The following is a 13271-nucleotide window of genomic DNA, read 5'->3' on the forward strand; positions in this document are numbered from 1 at the left end:
TAGTGTATTGTATCTTGTATCTTGGTTACTGATAGTTCTATTCTCGTGCTAGCTATTCTATTTAGTGTGCACATGCCTGTGCATGTGCTCAGAATGTATTTATGTATTGGTTTAAATGTGGAGTCGCCTTCTGATGCCAGGTGTCCGTTGTGGAGTCAGTTACCGCTTGGACTCCTGGCTGACGAGACGCTCCTCCTGTGATTGGAAACCTACAATAAACTTATACTTGGAATTCATTCCTCTCTCAAGAGTTTCTTTAAAGACTTTCTGTCTTCTACACTCACACAGATGATATCACTCTGTAGTTCACGTTCACGTGAAGCCGTGCAAAACGGGCGTTCGTGAATGTAAAATGAGCCGTGTTCAGTGCCACGGGACCTCCCACGATCTCAGGAGAAGCCCGAGGCACCGACGGAGAGGTAAGGCTCGCGTTTAGCATTACGAGCATTACTGCCGTTTGCTTCCTCTAGCTGCGCGAGCTCCAATGGGCAGACATATCCCACGCGGAAAGATTGCATTTTAAAATCCCACATTAACGAGAGAGTGTTTACTATGCACTCTGAACACAGAAAATCATATTTCTCTTATTTGCAAGAGCTCCCAAGGTTAGCTTGACAATAGTAAAGACGAATTACACACATAAAGAGTGTATCCCCAACTCCACATTAACGCGCTTTTGTACTGTAAACTCCACATTAATGTGCGAGTGGTTTAAATGTCTACCATGCATTCTAAGTACAAGACACTGTGTTTGTTCGCGGTTGTTTGTTTGTTTAAAGTAAGTTTATTCAATGAGTATACGTCCGCAGGGGCAAGAAAATAGGCTTCTATACTATGTCGCCAGTTTCGCTGGACTATAGCCCTCCTCCCATTCCCTCGTCCGTTAACCCTTTCTCCAGTGGATGATCCTCATATGTTCCCTGCCTTTTCCGCTTCCCCTTCTCTCCATACCCTTGCACCCCTCCCACCCTCCCTTTGTTCTCTGACTGCATCCACACTTATGGAACTCTGCTCTTTGACGTATTGCAATAACTCTAATCAATGGTATTTGCTTTAGACCTTGCACCATATACCTTGCCTATGTGACTCTTAGAGTATATCCAGTCTTATCCCCTCCCTATGTATATAGAGATAACTCTAATCACTAGTGTATGCAGTAGACCTTTGTACTCTCTACCATTCCTATGTGTCCATTAGAGTATATCCGGTCTTATCCCTTCCTATGTATACAGAGATAACTCTAATGACTAGTCTCCTATGTGACTTTTAGAGTATATCCATGTGTATCCCTTCCCTATGTATATAGAGATAACTCTAATCACTAAGACATGCAGTAGTCCGCTTTGCTCTCTTCCATTCCTATGTGACTTTTAGAGTATATCCAGTCTTACCCCTTCCCTATGTATATAGAGATAACTCTAATCACTAGTTTATGCAGAAGTCCGCTGTGCTCTCTACCATTCCTATGTGACTCTTAGAGTATATCCATGTGTATCCCCTCCCTAAGTAGATAGAGATATCACTAGTATATGCCTAGAGTTTATCCATTTGTATCTCCTCCTTGTGTGATTCTATCTCTTGTACATTTGCAATTTTTTCTGTTTGTACCTTTTTTTTTTTTTTTTTTTTTTTTTTTTTTTTTATAACGCATGTAATCCTAAATCCGTTTGTTTTCAACTGGTTCTCATGTAAGTCAAAAATTTGCAAATCTGTTTTTCCGATTGTAACCATCAGTCCTTATGGTTGAAACTGGGTCCTTATGTAAAGCGCTCTGACACCTTCGGGTAAAGTTTGCGCTATATAAAATTGCATAAATAAAATAAAATAAAATAAATATGTCATTGCCTTACCCTCAGGATTCAGTTTAAATAATGACTCTTAAACATCAGAATACGAACAGTTACCGCTTACACACAGTTGGTTGTATAGAGCACACCATCAAAACATAGAGTTTTGAGTATGTGGATGAAGTCATATCATGCTAAGCTCTACAGAAAATAGGCCACACGAAGCGCATATATAGAAGTAATATGATTGTGGGTTACCCCGTGAAAAACAAATATACAAAACATATGCAAATCTAATCTGGCATCATGAAGAGAATAGTTTGTCAAAGATAATTATGTCTCACTGTGGAGGTGACCGATCTAATATACATGCATAGAGTCTGCTAATAATGGAATTACACTGAATAAGATAGGTGTTTTTTGAACCTTACAGAATAAACAGCCAAGAGAAAAAAATTATGTTCATTAAGTGTGTTCTCCTAGAGAAGGTGTTTACAATGGAGTACCAGTTAACATAACAAAGTACATCCGCGGTAGGGCAGATAAAGCGAATAGAGGTTTGTCTGGTGTCCCCCTAAATATTGACTTTATTTTCCTTAAAGGGCGGGGTCTCCTATACCTGAGTGGTTACCAGGTGAGGTAATGTTTATACCTCATACAAAAAGTTAGGGTGAGCATGTGGAATTGGTGTATTATTTTACAACAAGGATTTGTTTCCTTATCTCTTTCAGGTGTGAAGAACAATCCGCTTGTTTCGAGGAATCATGTAGAAGGTTGTATTTATTAAAAACAACTATGAGCACTTTTGCCTGAACTTACGAATGCAGTAGCTATCTACAGTTTAGGTCCTGAAGAAAGCCTGGGCAAGTGGCCCATAAGGCAGAAACTAGTCGACCATTTTGGAAAGTGGCCTATTTGTTTAAAGCCGCTTCTGCACCTTTTTAATAGGATTGGTTGAGATATTGTAATAAAAGTAGTTTTCTTTCCCGTATCCTTTTTAGTTTTCTCTCACTTGCACTGCACTAATAATATTCATCACCCAAGCAATAGATATCCTTTGTTTGCAATTTTGAAGGAGGTGACTAAATTGGCCATTCCTTTCACTCTCCTTTTCTATACTTCCTCTAGTCGAGATTTCAATGACCTGCACGAATTCCGAACCACATGTTTCCCCTCTATGATCAAGAGGGGCTGTGGTAGGATGGAAGGATATCCAAGTGATCACACTGGCCTCTCTTGGCAGTTGATGGAAATCCAACTATTTTGTTACGGTCTGTTTCTTATATGTTGTTCTTTTACACTGTGTATATTTGCTGGGTGTTTGCACACTTGTAGCTAATTGGTTCTTGCTCCCCTTCCGTTTTTTTTTTACCACCAGATTTGTTTGTAATGAGTATTAGCTTAATTGAGGAATAAATCTGGCAGTTGGTCGCTAAACTTTCCCTAGAACCCTTTCTCCTTAGTAGAGGTGTGTGGAAAGCACTTTACAGGATTGACAGGTGGTAAAAACAGCCTCAGGACTAGTCATACAATTGGGATAGGAACAAGTAGATGCATTATATAATGAAATAAATAATAGACAGTAACATATCCCGGATACAGTTGGGATAAAAACAGGTAGATACATTATATGAGAGAGCAGCTGTCTCAATACCCGGGTGGGTTGCTCAGAAGTGCCAGGTAGGTATCATCCGGAAGAACCATGGGTGATGCCGTAATAGAAGGAGCAACAAAATCGCTGAGGTGATTGAAATGCAAGCGTTAGGAGAGGGATTTGCCCTCTCGGGCAGCCATGCGCTTTATAAATCAAATTTCATTTCATTTCATTTCATTTCACTTAAGGAAAGTTTTGGCCTCCTTTTTAAAGTGTGCCAAAGATGGAAGTCTTCTAGTGGTGGGCAGGAGTGAGATCCATATTCTTGGGACAGCCCCAGAGATGGCTCGATTGTATGTTTTTTTTCTGCAAGCGTGATGGTTGGAGTAAAAGGTCTTTGGTGGATCGTAAGATTCTGAGATTCTGGCTTCTCCGGATATCACGAGTTTCTGGGCAAGAAAAGCTGGGGAATTGGAGTGATGCAAGCCAGCTTAAGTTGGATTCTGGCCTCGAGAAGAAGCCAGTTTAGAGCTTTGAGGTGGGGAGAGATATGGTCGAATTTCTTTGAACCAGTTAGGAGTCTGGCGGCGGGTTGAGGCAGGCATTCTCCAGAATTTTATTTAGAGTGGGATGTTCAATATCGGTCTATATTTGTCAGGGGAAGCAGGATACAGAGTATTTTTTTTAAGATGGGGATGACTTGTCCGGGTTTGACAGTCAGGTATCCATCTCTGTAGTAGGGATGCATTGATTATTGCAGTCCAAGAAGGGATGATTGCCTGAGAGGCGGCGGCTAGGCAGTTAGAATGGAGAGGATCATTGTTGTGATTGTTCGGGTTTAAGGAAGATAGAATTTTCGAGATAGAGTTTTCATCATAGACTTTAAAGTTGGACCAGTGTGCTAGGTTTTTGGGTGAAGTGTGGGAGGGCAGTGCGGAGAGAAGGGGTAAAGCAGGCATAGATTTGTAGTGTACACGCAGAATATACTCCAGCGTCTGGAAAAACAGAAAACAGAAAAAGGAAGTTCCTATTAAGAATCAAAATTGTGAGATGGCAACAAACATAAAAGTTTATGTGTATGGATTCGCATCATTCACCAAGCCTGGTGATTAGCTTCATCATTTGGGTATCCCTGTATGTACACAATGACAGACTGGCTCTATGAATATCAGAGCTTACGAATGTCAAGAAGGTATATCAGCCAAGATGAGCAGGATAGAATATGTGGGACCAAGTTTTTATGATTTATAAATGCACTGCAAAATAGTGGGGTGCAAAGATATAAAATTGGTGCGTGAACAGACTAATTCTTATTCGTGTCAGTCACGATCAAGGATTAAAAACGTGAGTGCCAGGACTAATTTTAATAAATAGCTGTCCTAGGCAGTGGTGGTCAACATGTTTCAGCACTTCAAGGCAAAAGGTAAAGCCATGTGCTTTCGTCAGGACCTCAACAAGACAGAATTGCAATAACTGCTATTTATAATACTTCAAAAAAGGATATGGTGTGAGTACTGCATCTCACAATCCCGTTTCCCTCTCGATATCTTCAGTTTTCTGAAAAAATAAATAAAATAATAGCACAAAACACATGTGATTCTTTACAAAGAAACAACCAAGATAAGTTCTCTCTTAATATGTGGCCACAAAACATTATGCCATCATATGTGTCCCTGAGTGGTACATAACACCCTCTTACCTTTTAAATAAGGAAGATAACACCTCACCCCACCTGGCAACGGCTCAGGATATAGGAGGCACTGCTCTAAAAAGAAGAATACGCCAAACTAAAATTCTTGTGGTGTATCAGACTTTTACATCAAAACAGTAACAATTTATCCACAGCACACACACACAAAAACAATTCGGCACCAGATACATTCACATAATATATGTGTAGTTTGACATTGATATTAATACTTGCAGGCAGACCCCCAGGACAGCAATATGTTCAACAGTATACTGCGTTGACATATATGCAAAAGGTTCAGCTTATAGAATCCAATTCAGAGAAGATTACCGTTTTTTCTTTTGAAAATAGGCAATAAGTATTGCTCACTGTACATAGACCATATATCGCCAAAGTTTGAAAAACTGTAATGAGGAAGGAGCTGTATCTATCAATTATATCTAAGCATTACTGGTTGCTAGTTTTCATTGTCTTAATACCTCTAGCATCAAACCAGCCTTGCGTATAAACCGGGTGCCCCTAATTGCAGCATACACCGCGTTTAGCCAAAAAGATTCCCAAACTGCGTAAGTAGTGAAGCCTTCACCTACCTATCCCTCGGTACCTCGGACGGTCAGCAGAGCCGTCGGGGAGCTACCGTACGGGTGGGCGATCGGGATTATATGTCCCGTGTGGTTGCGGCAGTCTTCCAGGTCTCGTTCCTGGTCTTGCGATGTTGTTAGTATCGCGAGACTTCGATCGGAACTTCAACAGAAATAGAAGTTTCTGTAGTTTAAAAAACGCGCATATTACAAGCTATATACATTCATTTTATCTATACCTGACAAGAGATTCGAATGCATCTACCTAATAAGGCAATGTTCCAAAGCTCACTCAAAAAACATATCAATAAGAGATATCGCGAAACTACTAATGCCACGAGATCGGGACTACAGAAAAAATGACAGTTGTAGTTCCAATCAGGCCCGTGGAAGTATGTCAACAGAATGTATAAATAGTCCTTATGTGGGGGGGCGTGGCTTGGGCGCCGATGGTGGAGGTCGCCTGAGCGCTCCGCTCCGCGATCGAGCCGCCATTAATCCTGATCCCCGGGCGATACGGGCACCCCGACCCCCAGATCGTTGAGTGCTGTGGGTGCTGAACCGGTGGGCAACTTTAGAGCCCTGCAGCGAGGCCCGATCGAGGTGAACGAGAGTCTACGAAGCAAGCGGGGCGGAGCTCAAGATGGCGCCTGCTCCATCTCCGTGGTCCTGAAGCGGCTGTGGACCCAGGGCGACTCCGGCGACACCTTCTTCTTCCTTCCCTTTCTGGAGGAACAATGTCAGTGCCGACTGCCTGAGCACCTGGTGACACCAGTGAACTCTCCAAGTGGTGTTCATCGAGACCGCCGCTCAGCCGAGCCCTGAACACGACGTAAAGCCACGGAGGGACGGGGGAGCGGCCCGACACCTCGCCTTACTCAAGACGACGCCGACCGCCACCCTCTTGGTCCTTGGAATCGGCAGCGTGCGGGTATACTTGGGCCACACTGGCAGAGTCCGAAGCCCTGACCAGGCACTGGGGCGCAGCGAGAGTGGCTGGACGGAGCTTGGCCTAGTCACAATAACTACATAGGCCGAATTTGGTGGTCGGGAAGGCCTGCAATTGATGTCGCAGGTGACGATATCTCGTGGAGATCGAAGACCCCGGCTGTACACTACTGCCTGATAGTGACCCTTCTCCCCCCCTTTTCCCCTTTTGCTTCCAGGGGAAGTGCTGTCGGACTTCGCCCGGCCCATTGCTGCTGCGGCCTAGCAGGGGAGACAGTTTGTCTGGTGTCCGCTCCACGTGGCACCAACGGCTGACGCCATTGCTGCATGATCCCGGCGACCTCGCCGAGCCTGCGAAGACCCACTGGCGGTTATCGTTGACTTCCTATGATCTCTGTGGTCGGATGCACCCGCTTGGATGAGCGCCCAACTCTGTGCGCCTGGCTTATGAGCAGTCGCGCTACTTCCAGCCGCCGACTGGAGACCGATTGGCGGTCCGTATCGACACGGATCCTTCGACGGGAGTCGAGGACATACTGATTGACCCTCTCCTTGACTGGGAGACGTACGGGTCCACCGCTGGACACCGCAGCCGCCATGGTGAAGCCGAAGAGTACGAAGGGTGGCTCCCAGGCCGCCTCAGACGTGGAGGCGCCTGTTAAAGAAAATCGGTTAGACCCGGAGATGTCTGGGAGTCCACACCTCCAGCAACAACTCGATAAGATCCTGGCGGCGATCACGGATACGCGGTCGGCCCTTCAGCAGGACATTGGCCAGGTCGCGACGAGCCTGGGCTTGCTCAGAGCGGACCACGGTAAGCTCTCGGACAGAGTCAAGGAAGTGGAGAGCTCGGTGGGAATCTTGGAACCGGCGCAAAAAACTTTAGCTGCCGCCATGAAGGACTCTCTGACCCGCATAGATTCTCTGGAGAGGAGAGCAGAGGACGCGGAAGGGCGCAATCGAAGGAACAATATCCGTGTGTTGGGCCTGCCGGAAAAAATCGAAGGTGGGGACATGGTGGCCTACTTGGAGGACTGGCTCAGAACTGTGGTGGCACCTGAGGGGCTTTCCTCCTTTTACACCCTAGAACGAGCGCACCAGGTGCCGGCTAGGCTGCCGCAACAGGGCCTACCCCCACGCCCGGTGGTGGCGCGGCTACTACATTTCCGCGACAGGGATCTGCTCCTCAATGCCGCCAGACAAAATGGTCCGTACCAGGTGGCAAATAGCCGGGTGAACATTTTTCCAGATTACACCTATAAGACCCAGCGGAGGCGAGCCTCCTTCTTAGCGATCAAGCGAGAACTGAGGAGCGAGGGCATCCAGTATTCCTTGCTATTTCCGGCGAGGCTCCGCATCATCCTGGATGGCACAACCAAATTCTTCGATACCCCGGATGACGCATGTAATTGTCTTGAACTGTACAGAGCTGGCAAGGATGGCTATGGGTCCTCCTTCTCGACTACCTCGGAGGTAGGCCTACAACGGAGGTCTAAGAGGATCCGGAATCGACGAGGCAGACCTGGCCGACCCTCGACAGTGGAGACTGCGGCAGAACGGCGGGGGGTGCTGGAGATGGTATCCAGTTTGTCAGGCTCCCAAGGTGGACGTATAACTGAAGATTCGGAGCCGGGCGGAGGTAGAGGTCACACGGACACGGAGGACTCTGAGACTGATAGTGTGAACCTTCCGGTGATAACTCCAGAGACAGAGGAGGGCCTGCTTGATGGCCAAGGGTGATCTCGGGTGAGCCGGTTTCAATGGAGGGGGAGGCGGTAGGAGGGGGGGTTGAGTCTATGTGTGAACTGTTGGGTGACTGGACATGGGGTTAGTTGGGGACAAGCCCTTCCTTTAGCCCTCATAACTCAGGGCTCAATCGCACTTCGGTAGCTTTGAGGTGCGGAGACCCCCTATCGACGCTCGACCCCCATTTTGCCCTTAAGGCATACCTGCGGTGGCTACCGTCAGGATAGTTTTTTTTTTTTTGTTGTGGGTGCAGTTTGGATGGGAACTAGATGGCACTATTTAGGACCTGTTCTGGGGAGGGAGGGGGAAGGGATGTGTTCGGGGTTGTTTTGTTATTGTTGAGGGGGAGGTACGTCATCGGTGCGGGGCATTCACTGTGTTTACCAGCACTTGAGCATTGCTGGGGGAGACTTGGAGAGGTACCATGGGACAATGGCTGATCTTTCCACTTTGAAGTGCATAACCTGGAATGTGCGCGGGCTGCATTCCATGTCCAGGCGGCATAAGGTCCACACTTACTTGGTACGTAGAGGAGTGCAGATTGCGCTATCACAAGAGACACACCTAACAAAGACAGAGGGACTGGCGTTGCAGCGTAGATGGAGGGGACAGCTATACAACACCACATACTCAGCTTATGCTCGGGGCGCCTTGATCTGGGTGCGGGCCAGGGTTCCCCTGCAGGTAACTAAACACACAGTGGATCCGGAGGGGAGGTTCGTGGCCATAGCTGGCAAACTGGGGGGAAAGGACCTGAAAATATGCAGCATTTATGCTCCTAACGTGGATCAACTAGCCTTCTTTGCGGCGCTGTCGGGCTCTCTGGCCCATTATCTATCGGGGCCTCCTTTGATCGGGGGGGGGACTTTAACTCGGTGGTGGACATTGATCTCGACAGATCTCACCCTCCCCTTCCGGACTCCGCAACCCACCGGATAGCCAAGGGGAGACTGGAATGGCAGACTAAATGGGGACTGACGGACATCTGGCGAGTCCAGCACCCGCGTGCCTGAGACTACTCTCACTTCTCCGGCATGCACGAACTGCATGTGCGGTTGGACGGGTTTCTGGGATCGGCGGAACTAGTTTCCGCGGCCACGAGGTCCGAGTATCTAGCGAGGACTATCTCCGACCAGAACCCACTACTGGCCGACTTTAGGTGGCTACCAGGTACACCCTGTGTTCCGACTTGGAGGCTGCGCCCCGAGATCCTAGAAGACCTGGTGTTCCGGAGGGAACTGGAGGACAAAATCGCCGCGTACTTCGCAGAGAACGAAGGTACGACTGGTGCAAGGGCCACATAATGGGATGCATTTAAAGTGGTAATTAGGGGCTATTGCATAACGAAGAAGGTGGGGATGCGACGGGTCCTTTTGGAAGATCTTAGTAAAGCAGATCGGAAACTCCTCCGCCCCGGCCACCCGGAGCTTCAACAGCAGACTGCAGCGGCAAAAAAAACCGTTGCTGTTGAAGTTGAACGGCTGCGTAGTTTCGATTACAAGGCTTTCCTGACCAGGTCGCTCGCTGAGGGAGATAAATCGGGTGCGCTCCTGGCTTGGCTAGCTAACCCTACGAGGCGCACCTCTCCCACGGTAGCTATGCGGGATGCGGAAGGCATAGAGGTCTATACCCAGCCCGAAATCCTCAGTTGCTTCCTGAGCTACTATGAAGAATTATACCGAAGTAGGATGCCACCGGACACTGCCCCCATTGATGATTTTTTACAAGATTTACCTATTCCCGCTCTGGAGTCTGAACAGGCGAAGGAACTTGGGAGGGACGTGGAGCTGGGGGAGATCCGCAGCGCCATAAAAAAGATGGCTCGGAACAAAACCCCAGGCCTGGACGGACTTCCAGTGGAGTTTTACTCCACCTACATTGACCTCCTGGCCCCGCGGCTTTTGATAGTCTACAGGGAGGCGAAGAGTCTGGGGCAACGACCCGGCGTAGTACAGGCCGCTCTCGATGCTTACGGTCGACTATAAGATTTTGAGTAGCATCCTGGCCTCGAGATTGCTGGGCCACATGGGTGCCCTAGTGCATAAAGACCAGGCGGGTTTCATCCCCAAGCGTAATACCACGATGAATATACGTCGTTTGCTACGCCTACTGGAGGAGGACCAGGATGAGGCCCCCCAACCCATGATCCTCTCAATTGACCTGGAGAAGGCTTTTGACAGCTTAGAGTGGGAATACCTCCGTAGAGTGCTTGGTTGCTTTGGACTAGGGGAGGGGTTCTTGCGCTGGACTACGGTGCTATATGCCTCGGCGATGGCTAGGGTGAGATCAGGCCCGCTGATTTCCCAACAGTACCAAGTGGAGCGAGGCACGAGGCAGGTCTGCTCACTGTCCCCGCTGCTCTTTGCGCTCGCAGTGGAACCCCTAGCGCTATCGATTCGCACCGGAGCCCATTATAGAGGACTGCGGACCTTATCAGGGCGACAGTATTTTTCCCTCTACGCTGACGACTTGTTGCTTTTCCTGGAGGATGCCGGAGAGGCCTTGGCCGGTACGGACACATTACTCACTGCTTTCGGTGAAGTGTCGGGCCTCAGGGTGAACTGGGTGAAAACTTGTCTGTTCCCGGTTCGTGGGGGAGAGCCCCAACCCGACACTCCTAGAGCGATCAGATGGGCGCCTAGCTGCCTCAAATATCTGGGGGTTTTTACGTTATCACAGCCCTGCTGACATCCTGGAGGGCAACATTTCCTGAAGCGTCCGGGCACTGAAGGGTAGCATGTCCTTCTGGGCCACCCTACCCCTATCAGTGGCAGGACGTATAGCATTGCTGAAGATGGTGGCACTTCCTCAGCTGCTATATTATTTCAGGACGCTTCCGGTCTGGATCCCACCAGCAGTCTTCCGAAACTTGAGCTCACTGCTCGTGGCATTCCTTTGGGGATTGGGCCGCCGCAGAGTTGCGCTTAAGACCCTAATGAGACCTCAAGCGGAGGGGGGGTTAGCCGTACCCGACTTTGAAACTTATTACTTGGCCGCCCAACTGCAGACCTACACCCAGGAGACAGCACGGGAATTTCGAGGCCCCGAGGAGGAGCGGGGGCTGGGCATACCCAGACACGTTCTATCCTATATTGCATTGCAACAGAGGCTGGCTCTGAGGGACCTCACACTGGAGGAACACACCATCAGGTCGTGCTGGAACCGGGTGCAACGCAAGTCGGGAATGAAGCACCTATACGCCCCGGGAATCCCCCTTGGGATGCTCACTGCATTACCGCATGGTGGTGATTGGTCACAACTGCGGGTTTGGGAGGACGCGGGCATTCAGATCATAGGTGACCTCTACGAAGATGGAGTGCTACTGTCTTTCCAGGCGCTCCTGGACCGCTTGACATCCCCCGGGGCGACTTTTTGCTCCATGCGGCAGTCACGAGGGCACTCCAAACGCACTGGCAGGATGGTTTTGAGGAACCACAGACGTCAGCGGCGTGTCAGTATGTCATGATGGCGGCGGGAACGATCAAAGCAGTAACGTGTTTGTACTCCAGGATGGTCAACGAGTGGTTGCCTCCATTGGACACACTTAGGGCCCGATGGGAGGCAGACATAGGGAGAGACATCCCGGAGACCACGTGGGCCCAGTTGATGCGCCGGGCCTGGAAGAGCACACGTAACGCTCGGTTCCAATTGGTCCACTTTTACATATTGCACCGCGCCTACCTGACCCCGGAGAAGATACAGAAATACTTTGCCTCTGATACGGTGGCCTGCCCGAGATGTCGGATGATTGGGGCTGACCTTATACATATGCTGTGGTCCTGCTCCACTTTATCCTCGTATTGGACGTTGATAGGGGACACCCTTAACAGGGTCACTGAGCGGTCCCTACAATTTGACGTTGCGGTGGGGATCTTGCACTGGTTTCCTCATCCCCCCAAAAACAAAGTCACCAGTAAATTTATTGATATGGGGCTACTCCTCGCGAAACGGGAAATAACTCGACACTGGAAGGCACGAGTTGGTCCAACGGGGACTAAATGGCGCAATGAATTTCTTAAGTGGGCTGAGGGAGAGAGCACCCTGCGATACCAGCTAGCGAGGCGGCAGCAGAATGAGAAGGCGTTAGAATCAGCACAGGCGTGGGGGACATTGGTGCAGGCCCTGCACGATCACAGCACACCCAGTGACACTGACAGTGATGCCGATGGGCAGCCTACGTCTCCATAGTGCAATAACGGCACGGTATTCGCGTCGGGATGCGTAATGTCTCCTACCACACGCTCTTTACACATTTACTAGGACACCGATGGCGGGGGTGGGGGATAGAGGACAGAGGGAGCATCATAGCTTCCTATTGCACTGTTTAATTATTGCACTTTCTGATTGGACATTAGGCCTCTGGGAGTGTGTTGTTTAGTTGGAAGGGGGGGGGGGAAGTTTTCATTTGTTTAGAAAAGTAGAAGTAAAACTTGAACTTATAACTGGTCACATTTAGAAGGCCGCTGGACCCGAACCATCGCTACAGCATAACTTGCCGCCAGACCTCCGGGTTGTGGGCTAAATGGCCGTGTATCAATGTTATTTCACCGTCGGTGCTATCATCACCGTTTGCCTTATCACTGACCAATGTGTAACTATAACTAATTCCTGCAATAAAAATATATTTCCAAAAATAGTCCTTATGTGCAATGTGATTCAAAAATTATTCAAGAATTAATTAATTACTCATTGCTCATATGTTAACATTAATTTAGGTATCAAATCGATGCCCCATGGTCACTTAGGTTTCAAGGTATTGCCAGCTGTACCGTCTGGATTTTTGGACCAGATGGGATCAGCCCCTAGGGGCCCCTCTAACCCAGCCGGAACGTAACCATCTCCCTCCTCAGGACCATCTATCCAGGCACCTGGGTACCTACCTGAGGATGGGGAACTCGCAATATACAAGCTCATATTATCAGAAA

The 13271-nt window shown here is 48.7% G+C and overlaps 1 long non-coding RNA gene across 1 annotated transcript in view; it reads left to right on the forward strand.

The window, feature by feature from the left end:
• Positions 1-322: 322 nt before the first annotated feature.
• LOC147683194 (uncharacterized) overlaps positions 323-13271 on the forward strand; it is a 40560-nt gene continuing 27611 nt past the window's right edge. The window contains exons 1-2 of the long non-coding RNA XR_015301027.1: positions 323-419; positions 2519-2560. This is a non-coding gene — a long non-coding RNA (uncharacterized LOC147683194). The remainder of the gene's footprint in view (positions 420-2518; positions 2561-13271) is intronic.

Source organism: Lissotriton vulgaris, chromosome 11 (assembly GCF_964263255.1).
Source record: "Lissotriton vulgaris chromosome 11, aLisVul1.2, whole genome shotgun sequence".
NCBI lineage: Eukaryota > Metazoa > Chordata > Amphibia > Caudata > Salamandridae > Lissotriton > Lissotriton vulgaris.